Source organism: Zingiber officinale, chromosome 3A (genome assembly GCF_018446385.1).
Source record: "Zingiber officinale cultivar Zhangliang chromosome 3A, Zo_v1.1, whole genome shotgun sequence".
In the NCBI taxonomy this organism is placed as follows: Eukaryota; Viridiplantae; Streptophyta; class Magnoliopsida; order Zingiberales; family Zingiberaceae; genus Zingiber; species Zingiber officinale.
In genome coordinates, this window is record NC_055990.1 from 74,643,729 (window position 1) to 74,649,728 (window position 6,000).

Below are 6,000 nucleotides of genomic sequence, written 5' to 3' on the forward strand. Positions count from 1 at the left end.
CACGGTCTATGCCTCATATTGATCAATCTAGATGTTTAGGATAGAAGGACACTTGTCATTATTTTGTGAGTAGTCACAATTGGTAGTCACAAGGTGATGTCGGATCTCGACATTTTTGTAACTTGGGTAGTAATAATGTGTTGCTAGATACCGCTCATTACTTATGCTCCTAAATGGGTTTAGGGCATTGCCAACGTTACAAGAACCTATAGGGTCACACACTTAGGACAATTAGATGGAGATTAGGTTCATATGATGAACCAAGAGGATTAGATTCATTTGATGAATCAAATTGGATTAAGAGTAATCCTAATTGGGCTAACTTGAGTTTGACTTAAGTTGATTCATGTATTTAATGATTCTAATTTAGATTATGACTTATTAAATCAATTTAATTTAATGAATTAGATTCATTATATTAAGTTGGCTCGAACCAAATGGTTGGATTAGATCAACCATGATAGAGATTGAATCAAGTTTGACTTGACTAGAGAAGGAAGACCAAAGGTCAATTTTGACTTGACCTTTTGCCACCTCATTGGTGAGTTGGCATTAGGTGGACCAATGATGATATTCCACATCATCATGGATGCCACCTCATGGAAGTTACAAAGTCATTTTCTTATTAACTTCACATTAATTGCATTTAATGGGGAGTTACACTAGAAGAAAGTGGCCGGCCACTTTGTAAATGAATGTGAATTGATTTTTTCATTCAAGTGGTGTATCTTCCTTCTTCTTCCTCTCAAGCTCTCCCTCTCCCTCTCCTCCTTGCTTGGCCGAATCTCACCAAGTTGCTAGCACACCTTTGTGTGAGGTTTTCTCCGCCTACGTGTCCGTGTGGATACTTCTAGAGGACCGGCGCTTGACGGTCTAGAGATCCGGCAACTCCTTGGACGAGCGGGATAAGCGAAAGGCACGCTTCGAAGGTATAACCCTTATCTAGTGTAGATCTAAAGGTTTTACAAACTCGTACAAGAAAAGGTTTTTCGAAAAGTTTTGTTTACGAATCTTTGCACGGATCTACGGCTTTGGGTGACTCGGGGTTTCCGCGACGCGAAAAAGCGGTTTTCGCGGCCCGAAGAACCCAACAGTGGTATCAGAGCCACGTGCAAAGACTTGTACGAGTTCGTTTGTATTTTTATGAAAAATATAACTTCTGTGATTTTCTGAAAAAATTGAGTTTTTAGAGTTTTTATGATTAATTTTTCCGCAGAAGCGAAGCACAAGTGTCTCGGCACTTGTAGGCTTCGGCTACCGGAAAGTTTTCTTTTAAACGGCTTCGTTTTGCCCCAAATCCGTTTGGGACAGCGGGGTTGGGTGCCATTAGATCGCAAAGGAGCAACTCACGATGGTTAGATCGTGGGTAGGGGCATTGCCCCTAACCCCGCAAGGGAATTTGCTCCGCGATTGCACCCGAAATCGCTAAAAACGAACCCGCCGGGAAGATTTTTCCGAAATGGCAATGTCTCGACCCAAATCGTTTTGGGACAGCGGGTTTAGGCGCTGTTGGATCGCAAAGGAACCCTCGCGATGGTTAGATCGCGGGTAGGGGCGCTGCCCCTGGGCCCCGCAAGGGGATCCGTTCCGCGATTGCGCCCGAAACCGCTAAACGGGACCGCCGGGAAATTTTACTCATAAAAATTGTAAAAATTAATTTTAAAATTATGAAAATTATATAATTTTGAATTATATATTAATTTGTGATAGTCATGGCCCAAAATACCCAATAATATTGGATTTGTGTTGTAATTCATAATACGGCCTGCGTGCCGTCATATGATTGTGTGTGCTGTATTTTTTTTTTCCCACGGCCTGCGCGTCGTGCCTTTCTCTTATTCTGGTTGTAAATTAGATTTAGACTCGAATGTAACTTGAGTTTCAAATTGTAATGTACAAATTGGAGCGGTGGAGGGTCCACACGAGACAGAGTTCCGAGACGGGCACGAGCAACACAAGGTGGTCAAAGGGAGGAGCTTGGAGAAGCTGTTGACCCTAGGTTGACCATTCGATCTTCTCATTGGCTTGAGAAGATCGTAGTAGGGCCATGACTAAATCACAAATAGATTAATTAGTTAATTGTTATGTATCTGATGCATGTTTAATAATTAATTAATTAATTAGTGCCTTAACGATTAGATTAGATCTAAGTCGTGCACATGATGCACCCTTGCGATTAGATTAGATCTAAGTCGTGCACAAGATGCATCCTTCTCGATTAGATTAGATCTAGATCGAACCAACTCTAAATGTCTAACCGTGCCGTGATACCTATCACTACCTCGATCACATGTATTGTTGAATCTGCCAAAGCAGAGCAATACATATTATCTTGGTAGGGTACGGAGGGACAATCTTGGTCCCGCCTATCAATGCATGGGTGAATACAAACTCAATTAGATTGAGTATTCCTAGTTACTCGGTTGGATCGAGTCAACTATAGGCATTATTCCAAAGGTTGGAAAAGATAGGTCAAAATCACATCTATATTAACACTCGGGCGTATTAGCCAAAGCTAACTCGAGTTTTAATATAAATGCAGATATTGATCCTATAAACAAGAGTTGCATAGAGATGTAATTGGTAATCGTTACCTACCGATCATACTAAGCCTTGGGCGTATTAGCCAAAGCTAACTCAAGGGGTAGTATGGTGTGGATCTTGTCCCACATGAATTATAGTATTCAGTGGGAGCATCTTTTAATTAAAGGCCTAATTAAATGATTTTTAAAAGGAATATGATATTTATTTCTGTAAATTTTCTGTTGTAGATAACTATGACGGCGAACACGAATTCCTTCTCCCTGCGATCTGTCCTTGAGAAGGACAAGCTCAACGGAGCGAATTTCCTCGACTGGTACAGGAACTTAAGAATAGTTCTCACCCAGGAGCGTAAGCTGTATGTTCTGGAGCAGCCCATTCCGGAGGCTCCTCCTGCCAATGCCCCGCGAGCCGACAAAGATGCTTACAAGAAGCATCAAGATGACGCATTAGATGTGTCCTGTCTAATGCTCGCGACCATGAACTCTGAGCTTCAGAAGCAACACGAGTTGATGGGCGCTTACGATATGGTTGAGCATCTTCGCCAACTATATCAGGGACAAGCGAGGCATGAGAGATTTGAGATCTCTAAGGCACTGTTTCAGTGCAAGATGTCAGACGGGGCTCCCGTAGGTCCTTATGTACTCAAGATGATTGGGTACATAGAGAACCTACAAAGACTAGGGTCCCACTTGGCCAAGAGCTGGCCACTGACTTGATCTTGTAGTCCTTGCCAGATAGCTATAGTCAATTCGTTCTCAACTATAACATGAACGAGATTGACAAGCCACTGCCCGAGCTACTTAGTATGTTACGAACTGCTGAGATTAACCTTAAGAAGGTTAAGCCCATTCTGATGGTCCAGAAGCATAAGGGCAAGGGCAAGCCCAAAGGTAAGGGAAAGTCCCAAACCAAGGGCAAAGGAAAGGCACTGAAGCCTAAAGGAGGGGTCGCCAAGGATGCTACCTGCTTCCACTGCGGTCACTGGAAGAGGAATTGCAAGGTATACTTGGAGGATCTTAAGAAGAAGCGAAGTGAGACTTCCACGTCAGGTATATATGTTATAGAAGTCAATCTATCTATTTCTACATCATGGGTATTAGATACTGGATGTGCTTCTCACATTTGTACTGATGTGCAGGCACTGAGAAATAGCAGAGCATTGGCAAAGGGCGAGGTGGACCTACGAGTAGGCAATGGAGCACGGGTTGCTGCTGTTGCTGTAGGAACTTATCTATCTCTGCCCTCTGGGCTTGTACTAGATTTAGATGATTGTTGTTATGTGCCTGCTCTTACTAAGAACATAGTTTCAGTTTCTTGTTTAGACAAGAAAGGATACTCTTTTATAATAAAAGATAAATGTTGTTCTGTTTATTTAAAAGATATGTTCTATTGTAGTGCACCACTAATAAACGGACTCTATATTCTAGACCTTGAGAGCCCTATCTATAACATTAGTACCAAGAGGTTCAAGTCAAATGACATGAACCAAACCTACCTCTGGCACTGTCGCTTAGGTCATATAAATGACAAGCGCTTATCCCAGCTCCATAAGGATGGTTTGTTGGACTCATTTGATTTAGAATCATATGAGATATGCGAGTCATGCCTACGAGGCAAGATGACCAAGACTCCCTTTAGTGGGCATAGCGAGAGAGCAACTGATTTGTTAGGACTCATACATAGTGATGTATGTGGCCCTTTCAATGTTGCTGCTAGAGGCGGTTATAGATACTTCATCACATTTACTGATGACTTCAGTAGATATGGTTATGTGTACTTGATGACACATAAGTCTGAATCCTTTGAAAAGTTCAAAGAATTCAAGAATGAAGTACAGAACCAGCTTGGCAAGAGTATTAAGATACTTCGATCAGATCGAGGTGGAGAATACCTTAGCCATGAGTTTCGTGACTACCTAGCTGAGTGTGGGATTCTATCCCAACTCACTCCTCCTGGAACACCACAGTGGAATGGTGTATCCGAAAGGAGAAATCGTACCCTATTAGATATGGTACGATCTATGATAAGTCACACAGATCTTCCGACATATCTATGGGGATATGCTCTAGACACGGCAGCTTTCATACTCAACCGAGTTCCATCAAAGGCCGTGATAAAGACACCATATAGGATATGGACTGGGAGAGATGCCCAGGTGTCTTTCATGAGGATTTGGGGTTGTGAGGCTTACGTACGACGTCAAGTCTCAGACAAATTAGGACCCAAATCCGACAAGTGCTACTTTATTGGAAATCCCAAGGAAACTAAGGGATATTACTTCTACATTCCCAGTCAGCACAAGATAGTTGTGGCAAAGACTGGGGTCTTTCTAGAAAGGGACTTTGTTTCTAGAAAGACTAGTGGGAGCACGTTCGATCTTAAAGAAATTCAAGATGCAAATAATAGCACTAATGCCTCGATGGAAATTGAACTGGAACCACAAAGTGTTGTGGATGATGTTGTTCCACAAAGAGTTGAGGAACAACAACCGCACTTCAAAAGACACACCCAGTATAGGGTACGTCGTCAGCCTGAGAGATACTCATTTCTCTTGTCTGACCATGATAACATTGTGCTCATAGAGGATGAGCCTACCACCTATCAGGAAGTTGTGATGAGACCAGATTCCGAGAAATGGCTAGGAGCCATGAGATCCGAAATGGAATCCATGTACACCAACCAAGTATGGACTTTGGTTGATCCACCTGAAGGGGTAAAACCCATTGGGTGTAAGTGGGTCTTTAAGAGAAAGACTGACATGGATGGACTTATTTATAAGGGTCGCTTGGTAGCTAAAGGTTTCAAGCAGATTCATGGTATTGACTATGATGAAACTTTTTCTCCAGTAGCGATGTTTAAGTCCATTCGGATCATGCTTGCTATTGCAGCCTACCATGACTATGAGATATGGCAGATGGATGTCAAAACCGCGTTTCTGAATGGAAACCTACTCGAGGATGTGTACATGACACAACCTGAGGGTTTTGTAGATCCACAGCATACTAGCAGAGTATGCAAGCTGCATAAGTCCATTTATGGATTAAAGCAAGCTTCTCGGAGCTGGAATCTTCGTTTTGATGATGCGATCAAACAGTTTGGTTTCATCAAGAACGAAGATAAGCCTTGTGTCTACAAGAAGGTTGTAGGGGACATAGTTGTCTTCCTCATATTGTATGTGGATGACATACTACTCACTGGGAAGGACATCCCTATGCTTCAGTCTGTCAAGACATGGCTAGGGAGTTGCTTCTCAATGAAGGACTTAGGTGAGGCATCCCGCATTCTAGGGATACAGATCTATAGAGATAGATCTAAAAGATTACTTGGCCTAAGTCAAAGTACATACATTGACAAGGTACTCCTTCGGTTTGCCATGCAGAATTCCAAGAAGGGATTTCTGCCGATGTCACATGGCGTGAGTCTTTCGAAGACTCAAGGTCCCTCTTCTAGAGAGGA